This window comes from Erinaceus europaeus, chromosome 17 (genome assembly GCF_950295315.1).
Source record: "Erinaceus europaeus chromosome 17, mEriEur2.1, whole genome shotgun sequence".
Classification (NCBI taxonomy): domain Eukaryota; kingdom Metazoa; phylum Chordata; class Mammalia; order Eulipotyphla; family Erinaceidae; genus Erinaceus; species Erinaceus europaeus.
Genome location: NC_080178.1, coordinates 53,117,442 through 53,131,752, shown reverse-complemented (window position 1 = coordinate 53,131,752; position 14,311 = coordinate 53,117,442). Strand labels below are relative to the sequence as shown.

Here is a 14,311-nt window from a genome sequence, read left to right as displayed (position 1 = left end):
CTCATCAGATGATTTGCCAAAGAAGTTATGACATATATATTCAATGGAATACTACTGAGCAGTTAAAAAGATGATATTGTGTCCTTTGGGACAAATGGATGGAACTGAAGGTGATTATGCTTAGTGAAATAAGTAAACAGATGAAAGAAAACTACCAGATAGTTTCACTCATATGTAGAATTTAGAGAACTGATTTACATGAACTTGTCAAAGGGTGGGGGATCCAAACAAAACAGAAGCAAGGAAACCGTTAAGAATTAAGAGAACTACAGTGGTTAGCTTTGGGAGGTGGAAGGGTGGACATGGTATGGAACTATAAAGTGTATATCTTATAATCTTGTAACCAACTATTAATAGTAAGTAACTTAAGCCCAGTTCCTTAACACACAAACCTGTATTATGTCTTGGGTTGCAGGAAAAGTAATGAAGTATTTTTCTATGTAAAATGTGTCATGACTTTTCTGACAACCCCACAAATATCATTAAAAAACACTATCAAGCAAGAATTAACATCATTAATGTGAATATACTACCCAGAGCCATCTACAAACTTAATGATATCCCCATCAGGATCCCAAACACATTTTTAGGAGAACACATGTTACAAATGTTTATCTGGAACCAGAAAAGACCTAGAATTGCGAAAACAATCTTGAGTAGAAAGAACAGAACTAGAGGCATCACACTCCCAGATCTCAAAATTATATTATGGGGTCGCTGTCATCAAAACTGCTTGCTAATGGAACATGAATAGACACACTGCCCAGTGGAATAGAAGTGAGAACCCAGAAGTAAGCCCCCACATCATGGACATCTAGTCTTTGACAAAGGTGCCCAGACTATTAAATGGAGAAAGCAGAGTCTCTTCAACAAATGGTGTTGGAAAAAATGGGTTGAAACATGCAGAAAAATGAAACTGAATCACATAACAATAGTTTAATAATCAAAATATATAAATAGCTTGCCAAACTCAACAACAAGAAAACAAATGACCACATCCAAAAATGGCGAGAAGCCATGGGCAGAATATTCACAACAGAAGAGACCCAAAAGGCCATGAAACACATGAAAAAATTCTCCAAGTCTTTGATTGTTAGAGAAATGCAAATAAAGACAAACATCAGATACCACTTCTCTTCTGTGTGTATGTCATACATCAGAAAAGATAGCAGCAACAAATGCTGCAGAGGTTGTGGGGTCAAAGGAACCTTCCTGCACTGCTGGTGGGAATGTCAATTGGTCCAGCCTTTGGGGAGAGCATTCTCCCCAAAACTCTCAGAAGACTAGAAATGGACCTGCCCTATGATCCTGAAATTCCTCTCCTGGGGAGATATCCTAAGGAATACAACACACCCTTCCAAAAGATTTGTGTTCACAGAAGCACAATTTGTAATAGCCAAAACCTGGACACAACCCAGGTGTCCAACAACAGATTAGTGAATGAGCAAGTTGAGGTCAATGTTCACAACAGAATACTACTCAGCTATTAAAAACAGTGATTTCACCATTTTCAGCCCATCTTGGATGGAACATGAAGAAATCATGTTAAGTGAAATAAGTCAGAAACAGAAGGATGAATATGGGATGAACTCACTCTCAGGCAGAAGTTGAAAAACAAGATCAGAAGAGAAAACACAAGTAGAACCTGAACTAGAGTTGGTGGATTACAACAAATTAAAAGACTCTGGGTTGGGGGTGGGGGGAGAGTGTAGGTCCTAGAAAAGGATGACAGAGGACCTATTGAGGATTGTATTGTTATGTGGAAAACTGAGAAATGTTATGCATGTACAAACTATTGTATTTACTGTGGTATGCAAAACACTACTCTGCCAACAAAGAAATAAAAAAAAGAGTATGGATCAAGGGATGGGGGTAGACAGCAAATGGTTATGCAAAGGTACTCTCATGCCTGAGGCTCTAAAGACCCAAGTGCACTCCCTCATACCACCATAAGCCAGAGCTGAGCAGTCCTCTGGTAAAAAAAGAATATGGAGCAAACACCAAGAAACTTCCTTCAGGTTTTCACCTGTAAGATAAAAACCTCGATTCTATAAGTCAGTGAAGCTGGCAGATTCCATGAGACAAATCATATTCTTTCTTGTAAGGGAAGAGGCCCACAAGGGCCATGCCCAGCTACATGCACCTGAAGGTCACTGCCCTGCAGCTCTCAACTTACAGCACTCAGAACTTCATCTCTGTGCCCTTCCACACTACCAAATATTGCCACCAGAGTGTTTGTCTAGCACAGACCAAAAAAAAAAAAAAAAAAAAAGGTCAAAATCACTTACTGTAGACTTTTATATAGTAATATATAGTAACTTGAAAAGTTTGGACTTTGGGAGTCAGGCGGTAGCGCAGTGTGTTAAGTGCAGGTTGAGCAGAGCGCAAGGGCCAGTGTAAGAATCCCAGATCTAGTCCATGTCTCCCCCACCTGCAGGGGAGCTGCTCCAGTGGTGAAGGAAGTCTGTAGGTGTTTATCTTTCCCTCCCCCTTTCTGTCTTCTCCTCCTCTCTCGATTTGTCTCTGTCCTATGCAACAACAATTACAACAGCAATAATAACAACTATATGCAACAAGGGAAACAACAGGGCAAAATAAATAAATATTTTTTTAAAAAGCTTGGACATCAGCTGTGTAAAGTACAAAAATGGGATTATACTGCAACTTTAAATATTTTTGTATCTCATGTAAATTTACAGGTATAAGCTCAAACTTTCAAAAGCAGAAAAAAAATACCTTTAGGTCTTAAAAACATTTTAGAACAGGCAAACATAACTTACTTTTATAGTATGCTTACTTGGCCGTGCACTTTTGAGCCCAGTTTGAGCCCCCAAAGTACTGAAGGAAGCTTCAGTGCTATGAAAGTTTTCTTGAATGAGGAGAAATACTTCTGAGGTAGTACTCAGGGGTGCACTGAGGGGGTAAGTGGGAGAAGAGGGGAGAGGGGAGAGGAGAGGGGGGGAAGTGCAATTGCACTACAACTGAACCAGAAACCTACCTTTATGCACTACATTGTTATGGATTAATAATCCTAATTATGCCTCTAGATACAGCCACAGCCTGCAGAAGATGGTTGGTATTACTATCATATGTCCACCCACAAGTGTAAACATTTTCATCAGCCTAAGATATGTCAGTTAACAAGTTACTGTTTTCAAAAAGTAAAAGGGTGGGAGTCGGGCTGTAGTGCAGCGGGTTAAGCGCAGGTGGCGCAAAGCACAAGGACTGGCATAAGGATCCCGGTTCGAACTCCGGCTCCCCACCTGCAGGGGAGTCGCTTCACAGGCGGTGAAGCAGGTCTGCAGGTGTCTATCTTTCTCTCCTCCTCTCTGTCTTCCCCTCCTCTCTCCATTTCTCTCTGTCCTATCCAACAACGACAACAACAATAATAACTACAAGGGCAATAAAACAACAAGGGCAACAAAAGGGAATAAATAAATAAAATAAATATTAAAAAAAAAGTAAAAGGGTTATAATTCAACACGTGGAGGTTCTCAAGAACCGATAAAAGTTTCTGACACAGAAGTTCTCATTTCTCTTTACACCATTAGATTTAAACAAGTCTTTTCATCAAAAAGCTACATGGACGGGTGGCACACAGGGTTAGGAGCATATAGTGCAGAGTGCGAAGACTGGCTCAAGAATGCTGGTTCAAGCCCCAGACTTCCACCTGCAGGGAGGATTGCTTCACAAAGGGCAAAGCAGGTCTGCAGGTATCTTTCTCTCCCCCTCTCAATTTCTCCATCCTATCCAAAGCAACAACAATAACAATAGCAATAACAATGGAACAAAGATGGCTACCAGGAGCAATGGATTTGGATTTGTAATGCAGGCATTAAGTCCCAGGGATGACCCTGGAGACAAAAAGAAATATCTACAGCATGTGATAAACAAAAGCAATGCCTTCCACTCAATATTTTTTTATTATTTGGCTCTTTGCTGCACTACTCAACTCTGCAGTGACAGCCAGACACTGCTTTTGTACCAATGAAGTTTATTTACCCAAACACTGGCCAGGGCCAGGGAGGCAGCCCTTCAAGCTGCACACCAAGCTTGTATGACTGAAACTCCTGAGGTTCAGCTTCACTCCAAGACACCACCATATGCCAGAACCAGGCAGTGCTCTGATCTCTTCCCAACTTTCACAAAGATCAGTAACTATTGAACAAATCAAGTGGCCATCACCCAAGACTACAGCATACTGGCCCTTGCTGTATTCCAACTAGAGCCAGTCAGAAATAACTGAATGACAAGTCACCGTTCTTCCTTTCTCTTTTAATATTTTATTTATTGTAATGAGAGAGATGCAGAGAGAAAGACCAGAGCACTGCTCAGCTCTGGTTTTTAACGGTGTTGGAGACTGTACTGGAGACCTGGGAACTATGGGGTTCTCAGGTCAAAAATAAACAAATAAAAAAACCAAACATACATATATATACACTCACACACACATATATGGTTAAAAACAGAGCACTGATTAGCTCTGGCTTATGGTAGTGCAGGGGACTGAACCTGGGACTTCAGAGCCTCAGACATGAGAGTTTCTTTGCATAACCCTTATGCTATCTACCCCCCACTGAAATAATAAAATATAAAAATCTGTCTCATGACAGGTTTGAATTATGAATCTCTGCCCTTGTGAAGCAATTACAGAAGCCAAACCTTCCATGTTCTACACCCCATAATGATCCTGGGTCCATATTACCAGAGAGATAAACAATAGGGACGTCTTCAAGGGAGGGAATGGGATAGGGAGTTCTGGTGGTGGGAACTGTGTGCAATTATACCCCTCTTATCCTATGGTCTTGCCAATATTTCCACTTTATAAATGATAAAAAATAATGTAAAAATTAGAAAACAAAAGGCTTATAATTCTACAGAAATTAAAAAGAATATGAGAGGGAAAAAAACTCCCCTGAAAATCCAGATAAATATAAAAGTCATTAATACTAGCTTTGATATGACAATTTTTTAAAAACAAACTAGCCTGAGAGATGGCACAGTCTAAAGCCTTGGGATCTCAGGCAAGAGGTGCTGAGTTCAATCCTTGTATGCATGTGACTGTAATAATCTGGTTCTCTCTCTCATTGATAAACAAATAATTATTCTTTAAATTTTTATTGTGGGTGGGGGTAGATAGTATAATGGCTATGCAAAAAGACTCTCATGTCTGAGGCTCCAATGCCTTGTACCACTGTAAACCAAAGCTGAACAGTGGTATGGTAAAAATAATAAAATAGAACAAATCAATAAAAGTTATAGTGGCAAGAGACAGAAATTAAGAGGAAAAGGAAGGCAAACACACCCACAACACTGTTTCCGCACTCATGAAGCTATTCCCCCTGTAGGTGGGGGTTGGCGACTTGGATCAGGGTCTTTACACACTGCACTCTACCAGGCATGCTACAACCCAGCCCCAGAAAGAAGAGTCTCTTTGCATAATCATTCTGTGATCTGCCCTCACCTGATAGGACATTTTCTAAAGTACTTCAGTTTTTAGAATATATATATATATATATATATATATATATATGTAAAATTTAATTAAATATATACATATATATATATTAAAATTACTTAATCAGAGACTGAGACTCCAAAACCAAAGCACTGCTCAGCTCTGGCTATGGGTGATACTGGGGTTTCTATCTGGGTCCTTAAAGAGATAGAGATGAATGCCTTTTGTATAATCATTTTGATATCTCCTGAGCCTGTAGCTTTATACAAAAAACAGCCAAGCCAACTACATAAACTTCAAAAACATCACAATTCAGTATTTATGCACACACCTGCATCGACCAGCTCACATCCAGGAAGACTTACTCTGTTGATTCCTACAGTTGCGAACACTAATGGATCCCTTCTTTACTGAGCCAGTTAAACTGAACCCCAAACAGTGGCTGGTTGTGATCTTCCTATAAAATAAACATGAAGCAAAACAAATGAATATTTTAGAAATCAAAAACAGGGTAAGCCACTTGACCATTTCTCCATACAACATTCTTCCAAAATTCTGGAAGCCACTGTTTTATATATCATCACTTTCTGATACCTAAAGAGACTTAACAGTCCAGTTATGACATTTTGAAGAAATTTATTTTATTTATTTAATATTGGATAGAGATAGAGAGTAATTGAGAGGGGAGCAGAGGGAGAGACTGGGACACTTGTAACTCTGCTTTACCTCTTGCGAAGCTCTCCCCCTGCTTGTGGGGGGGACCAGAGGCTTGAACCCATGTCCTTGCACACTGTACTGTGTGTGCTTAACCAGGTGCCCCACCACATGGCCCCCAGTTATGACATTTTCAAACACTGGCTGCATGGTAACATTTTGTTACAAAGACTTAACTTAGAGGCTTGGTGACAAGTACTTATCTAGAAAACTGCTTGAAACTTGCTTTCTATTTTCTTAAACCATCATAAGATTTTGAATCAAAATCAGTACTTTTAATGACTCTTCCTCTGTGTGCTTTCCCCCTACACCTTAGTCAGCTTCTCAGCCCTTCTGCTAAAGAATGTGGTCTTCAGGACGTCAGTGGGCTTTGGGAGCTCTCCCTCCAGAGCCCTGTAGCAGCCCTAACACACCACATCAGGTATGGGAGTAGCTCCAGTCTTAATTCTGGCAGCGTTTTCCAGTGTCTGCACTCTGCACAAGGTCCAGTGTTTAACAGGGTGGACAACTGAGCAAAAGTTCTGACTCCTCTTTAAGTGGTAATGCTTCTTACCAACTTTCCCAAAGTAACCTTGGTGTAATGGAGGTCTCCCATGCAAACCTAGTGGTCAAACCACTAAGGAAGTGTCCTGATATCTCCCTCTTGTGGACATCATTTTTAGTACATATCAATGTAATGCATATCCCTGCCCTGGTGACTGACTATGCCAGGAAGGCCACAGCAAGAGAATAAGGTCAGCAGTGACCCTCCAAGGACCCTAGCACACTAAGACAAAAGATGGTACCCAAGAATGACTCTGGTTTCAATAACCCACAGCTCCAAAATGGAAAAGGAACAGATGTAGAGGAAGACACCTAAAAGCACTAGTCAACCCTCCCTCTTATCAATAGAATCTACTGAGGAAGCAATTTTCACCACCCCCAGGGTTATCGCTGGGATTCCGTGTCAGCACTACTAATCCACCTCTCCCAGTGGCCATTTTTTGTTTTCATTTTTTTCCCCAGTTTGACAAGACAGAGAGAAATTGAGAGGGGAAGGGGAGATAGAGAATGGGAGGGAGAAATATGTGCTTCACTGCTTGTGAAGTGTGACCCTGCAGGTGGGGAATGTGGGCTCAAACCTGGGTCCTTGCACTTGCACTTGGAGATAATGGGCACTAAATCAGGTGTGCCACCACCAGTCTCCCCTGAGGGCATAATTACTTATGTAACCTAGTCTGTCTTCCCCAAATACTCAACAATCAAAAATGTATTACATTTATACCCTCTCCTTACACACACACTCGCACCCCCCCACACACACACTTGTTTTTACTTCTGCTCAGCTCTGGCTTATAGTGGTGCTGGAGAGTGAACTTGAGATCTTTGGAGCCTCAGACATGAAAGTCTCTTTTGCATAACTATTACGCTATCTCCCCAGCCCACATTTATACCCTTTTCTTTGAAAGCAGTCACAAGCAACAAACAAAACATATATGTATGAACTGCACAGAAATATCACTCGATTCATAGAGACTTAAGGTTAAGTGGTCAACTATTTTTACAAACAAGTGCTCCTTATATTTTTTAAGATTTTTATCAAAAGAGTAACATTTCCCACAATAGCTAATTTGAATAAAAACATAGACAAAATAGTCTGCTGTGCCAAGTATTACCCATTTAAAACAAAGCAAAGCATAAAGTTAAGCAATACAAAATGACTATGTATCTCAACTACAAAACAGAAAACTTGAGAGTAATGTAAATTGGAATTACTCTAAACTGGACAGTTTCTTAAAGATGCTTTCCACTGCAAAGTAACTGTAATGCTGAGTGTTCAGCACGTACCTTGAGACTATTCACACAGTTGAAGGAGGATTTACGTTTCTTTGACTTCCATTTCCCTTCCACCGGCTTTTCCTTCCATGTGTATTCAGGGTATTTGTAGGTGTATTGGGGCATTCTGTATTTGTGCCACTTTCTACACTGACAGCATCATCCTGCAAGGAATAAGTTTAGGAAAAAAATCCACCAAGTGTTAACACTCTTTTTTAGTAGCAAATTACTTTTACTGGATAGCCTGACTGATCTAAAAAGAAAAAGCATTTCCTAAGAAACAGACTTTTTTGTTTCCAAATAAAGATTAAAAAGCATACCAGCTGGTGTCAGCAGGCTCACCTGTGGAGCGTACAGGCTACCATGTCTAAGACCCTGGGTCTGAGTCCCAGGCTACCATAGAAGACAGATTGTGGGGTGGGGGTAGGGCTTCAGGAGTATTGGAGATGTGCTGTGGGGTCTCTCCTGTCTCTCTATCTCTCTTATATCTCACCTATCATCTAGAGAAAAGAAAAAAGGGGAAGGTTGGGGACAGCAGATGGCTTACCAAGGTGCCAGCACAAGTCACCACATGGTAACATCTTGGATGGATGGGGGGTTTGCCAAGTGGTGGAGTGGTGTTACAGTCTATCTCATTCTCTGTCACTTACCCTTTATCACAAGAAGAAAAAAAGAAGAAACTGAACACTACAAACAGTAGAGTCCTCTAAGCATTAAAGTCCCAAGTGCATTCTAGAATTGTTGACTTGACATATCAGCAAAAAATACAAAGAAAGCACCCCCAGTGAGAATGGTCAGAATGATACTACCTCTATGTGGCCTCATGTGTGCCAGTCTCTTTAATATTCTGGCTTATTTCGCATAACTGATCTTTTGCTTGGGAGGGCTGCAGGTTTCAAACTCACTTGCGCTTAACCTGCTGTGATACCTCCGACTCCCTATCTGTGGGAATTCTAACCTACTAACTGTATCCAGTCTCGGCTTCTAATCACTACAAAAACTTGCCTAACAAAATTTAAGAGAATGAAACATTTTCCAAGGACAGGAGTAAAAGAGGTAAAAAATGTCAACTCCTGGTGGTGCAAAACACAAGGACTGGTGTAAGGATCCCAGTTCAAGCCCCTGCTTCCCCTCCCGAAGGGGAGTCGCTTCACAAGCAGTGAAGCAGGTCTGCAGGTGTCTTTCTCTCCCCCCTCTGTCTTCCCCTCCTCTCTCCATTTCTCTCTCTGTCCTATCCAACAACAACGATATCAATAATAACTACAACAATAAAACACGGGCAACAAAATGTAAACTCCCAATACAGAGTAATATTGGAACTCAAGCAGGAAAGGAAAAATGATGTAAAATGCAGTCTCCAGAAATTTCAAGTACAAATACCACAGGCAAGCCCCCACTATCTTGTATACTTTGAAAGTCAAGGCCTAGCTTGCAAAGGCTGTGTCTGTGCTGGTGTATTTCAGTGATGGAGACTCTAGGGACTAGATGTGTAAGATGTAACCTTACTCCTAACAGGGGTCCAAAGCAAATAAACATCACACACCCTGAGAAACTTACACCAGCCTCTTGTGACAAACCAGTTTAAGCTATGATCTTGCGATCTATCAGAAGAGGCTTCATATTTTAGAAGAGCTACTTTGAACACATCGTCACTGAGACAGTTTGAGGACCTCACTGGATAGAAACTTCACCATGAAACTGGGCTTAGTGGTAATATTCTTCTTTTTTTTTTTCTTTTCTTTTTTATCAGAGTATGGCTCAGCACAGGCTGCTGGTGGTGCTGGGGGCTGAATTTGGAACTCTGGAGCCTCAGGCAGAAAAGTGATTGTGCAGAACCATTATGCAGGTCTCCCTTGCCCTAATAATGCCATCCTGTTATTATTCCATGTCTCGTGACTGCCTCAACACAGTCAGTCAATACAGGCCTAGATGATTCACCACGGTTCATGGCAGAGCTTAAAAAAATTAGTAATAGTCATCATAATCATAACAGTAATAGATCTGACTCTGGAAGTTGGGGAGGAGGCACAGCAGGCAGGGTGCAGGTTTTGCAAACGCAAGGTCGCAGGTTCGAACCCCCAGTCTGCACATGCCAGGTTCCTGCTCCAGTCTCATTAACAGAACTTTTAACAATGTTTTAGAAAATTATCAATGTTATTTATTTTATTAATTTATTTTATTAATTTAATTAATTAAATAATCAATGTTAATTATCAATGACCAGGGGTGGTGAAAGAAGGGGAAGGGAAGAAAGGGAAAGGGAGATAAGTCTGTAAAAACCAGAACCTCAAGAAGCCAGGAGTCCTTGCTCAGACTCCCTGCTGCCAGCGGGGTGGGAGCAGAGCACAGCCAGAGCCCTGTGCTGCCAGCCCTAGCGCCACACTCACAATCTCATCCCCAGACAGGTCCGGGTTGCTGTTCTCCTCTCCTAGCTGCTTAGCTTCTGCTTCTTAGCGGCAGGTATGTAGCTTCCTGCCTTCACAGCCGCCTCCCTCTTGGACATGTTCATTTTTTCCTCCTTTTTGTTGCCCTTGTTGTGGTTATTATTGTTGTTGTTGTTGATGTCGTTCATTGTTAGATAGGACAGAGAGAAATGGAGAGAGGAGGGCAAGACAGAGAGGGGGAGAAGAAGATAGACACCTGCAGACCTGCTTCACCACTTGTGAAGCAACTCCCCTGCAGGCAGGGAGGCGGGGGCTCGAACCCAGATCCTTATGCGGGTCGTTGCGCTTTGCACCACACGCGCTTAACCCGCTGCACTACTGCCCGAGCCCCTACTTCAGTGACTGTTAATGGAAATACTCAGAGAATCCATCTCGCTAACTGATGTCTATAAATAAAAGAACACTAACCATATAAGAAAAGAGCTACATTCATGATCAATGGGGACCCAGCACCTCCCAAGTTCAATAGTATTTACTATGGAAAGTCAAACTTAGAGGCAGCCACATAGAACTGGATTTGTAGTCTATATGTAAAGAGGACCAGGTGACAAGGGCCACTCAGGGCTCCAAATTCAATCTGTTATAATTTATATCTAACTTCCAAAAGGACCAAAGGTAGATAGATTACTATAAGCCACATACTCAGTAGAATCATTTAAATAAGAACATAAGAATCAGAAGAGTGTAATGAGAGTGAGGTACTAGTAGTAAACATACTACAGCTGAAGATGAAACTTAGTTTCTAGCACCTACAGTTAAGGAGGAATAAAAAAAAAACAGTGAATTTAAACACTATGATTAGGCAGAGGAAGAACTGTCATCAATCAGAAAAGGCGAATTTCCTTAGAAGAAAACTATCATCAGAAACTGATTCATAGGAATTTATGCTTCTGATTCTTTCCCACCTCCCAAATTCCCAAGATAAGCTTTGCTATGTTAACTTCTTCCTCACAGTTTTGCCAATTACCAGCTGTTTCCTAAAACCAGTGTGCCATCTCTCTGAATTTCAGTTTCCTCTCTCTTAAAAGTAAAAACCAGAACCTCAAGAAGCCAGGAGTCCTTGCCAGACTCCCTGCTGCCAGCGGGGTGGGAGCAGAGCACAGCCAGAGCCCTGTGCTGCCAGCCCCAGCGCCACACTCACAATCTCATCCCCAGACAGGTCCGGATTGCTGTTCTCCTCTCCTAGCTGCTCAGCTTCTGCTTCTTAGCAGCAGGTATGTAGCTTCCTGCCTTCACAGCCGCCTCCCTCTTGGACATGTTCCCCTGCTGCCACCACTGTGGCAAAGGGCTCCCAGCCTCCGTGGGCGGGCGACCGACTGCCACACTGCTGACAATGGGGCGCAGGGCGCCTGCCCGCACGTGTCTGGCCCGTCCACGACTGAGAGTGATTGCTGGGCTCTGAAGGCAGCGCCTCGCCTCTCCTCGCCTCTCCTCGCAGGACCTCTGCAGGACCCCTGCCCACCGGTACTTGGACAGCAGAGGCTGGCTCCGAGGGTCTCCCCTCAACCCCAGCTCCTACGCAAACGCTGCAGGAACACTGCCCAGCCCTCTGCACTGGGCCTCATTGAAGACACTGAAGTCTGGGTTGTGGACCCGCCCATTCGGCCTTGGTGGCCCGCCGCACTGCTCCTTATTAAAACCCTCACGTTATGCACAGGGATGTTCACAGCCCAACTTTTTAAACTGAGACCGGCATTGAAAAGCTAGAGGAAGCCGGACTGGCCTCCCCCATCCTGTTAGTGGAAGAGTCTCTGGCAGGTGCGCAGGCACCAGTTGAGTTCTCCCGTGGGCGCTGATCCAGGCCACGCCCCATCGGGCCAAGTCCCCTCTGGGTTGCGCTCTCAGACCAGGGGGATGTGACCTGGGATGGGTTTGCCCCTTGTTCTGCTCAGGGCCGCCCTATTCAGGCCTCATGGATATTTATGAGACTGAGTGATAGGTGTCCTCCAGGTGGTGCTCCTGCTGGGTCAAGTGGAAGAAATCAATCTAGAACTAGGAATATTGGTCTAAACTCTCAAGTGCTCTTTTTTATTATTTATTTATTTATTTTTAAAAGTTAGCCAGAGCACTTTTCAGCTTTCCTATTCTTTACTCCTCTGGGAGTATGGACCCAGGGTCATTATGGGGTGCAGAAGGTCAATGTCCGGCTTCTGTAATTGCTTCCCCGATGAACACGGGCATTGGCAGGTTGATCCATCCAGTCGTATACAGGACAAACGCCCTGAAATGCTCCTGCACCCTCATAAGATAATGTCACATGTAGAGCAAGCCCCGTTGTTCTTTGAAATGCCCCCTGCAGACCAGCATAAGATAAAGGCTTGTGCAGGGCAAGCCCTATGCGGCCCCTGAGTTCTCTCAAATGCTTCTTACACCAGCATAAGATATAGTCCTGTGCAGGGCAAGCGCTACATCTGTACAGCCTGATAAAGTTAGACGTACATGTCACGAAGCCCCCAATTTTCATTGGCTGGAAATGACCTAATCCACACTCCAGCCTAGCTCAGGAATAAAAAGCCCCAGACTTTTGAACATGGATGGCAACTTTTGAACTGCATGGTAGTCTGTAAATACAGAAGCCCCCATCCAGCATACCCCGTGGCAATCAACACACTGAAGTCAGTCACGGAGGCATCTGCAGATTCCGAACCAAGCCAGTAAAGGATTCAGACCATCTCCCTGGACCAGAAATGGACCAGATCAGGGCCGAAACCAGACCAGATTAGGACCAGAACCAGGACCCAGCCGGACCAGAACCAGGACCCAGCCGGACCAGAACTCTGCCTGGACCAGCTTTCTCAACCTTAGGACATCACTTGTTGTGACCTTACCCGTGCACCTACCTGTCTTATACTGAGGAGGTATTTGGGATACATAATTGTAATTATAAGAATCTGATGTCAGAATATTATTAAGATTTATAAACTACATTTCAATAACTTAATGTAAGAGTGTGATGTTAAAGTGTAACATAGTGTTAGAGCCGCCCCATCTAGTGTCACTAAACGAGTACTGCAGCACTTATAAAATAACAGCCTTGGTCTCCACTGGCAGAATTCTTTCTCCTATTTAATTAATGAATATCAGGGTCATTTTTTCGGTCTATGCTCACGACAGTCTGGAAATTGGTAGCTGAAAAAGAGTTAAGATGTAAAGAAGATCAAATTTTTGACTAACCATAAACCTAAAGGCAAGAATATTGCAGATATAGATTTGGGGTCTCTGTTTTGGAAAAAGCAGGTAGGTATATTTTATTTACTAGTTTTTGCCTGAGCGTGAGATCTGATATGTAGGTGGACCCAAATTATTGTCTGGTGAGATGGCATCATAGTTGCAAAAAGGACTGGAAAGCTGGATGAGGGAAGAGAGTAGTTCCCAAATATGGGAAAACTATATAAATATTGTTAACTGTAAATCCCACCAGTTTGATCTGAGGCCCATATTCATCACAGGAGCCTATGTAACCTCTGCATCCCTGTAGGTCTGAGCTCAGATTCTGTGGTCACTACTAGAAACACTCTAGGCTGCACTAATTTCAGGACCTATCTTCCTCGGCTGGTAGGTAGGGTAAGTTATCCAACCTCCCTTTGGATAATTGAACAGTCCTACCATTGTTGATCTACCTTGAGGGAAAGGTCCTCAACATAAGAGGCCCACAAAGGGGTCCATTATGTTGGTCCTGATGGAGATGACCAGTGGCAGTGGTGACAGGGATCTCTTAGAGGTCTAGGCCCATCGTGTCTCCGTGGGAGTCCCAGGACTCCCTGACTAGGGTGATGGGGTGGCCTGGTAGTGACTAAAGAGTCATCATTAAAGTATGCCAGTCTCTTGCCCTTTTTCAGCTTTAGTAGTCCTTATTTTGACAAGGTTAGCTTTGGAGTGA

General features: G+C 42.9%; 1 non-coding gene and 1 pseudogene across 1 annotated transcript; both read right to left on the bottom strand.

The window, feature by feature from the left end:
- Positions 1-3,015: 3,015 nt before the first annotated feature.
- LOC132533794 (polycomb protein EED-like) lies at positions 3,016-11,688 on the bottom strand (annotated as a pseudogene).
- LOC132534179 (small nucleolar RNA SNORA3/SNORA45 family) lies at positions 6,851-6,980 on the bottom strand. Its single transcript, XR_009545852.1, has one exon. It is a non-coding gene; the product is annotated as a small nucleolar RNA SNORA3/SNORA45 family (small nucleolar RNA).
- Positions 11,689-14,311: the final 2,623 nt, after the last annotated feature.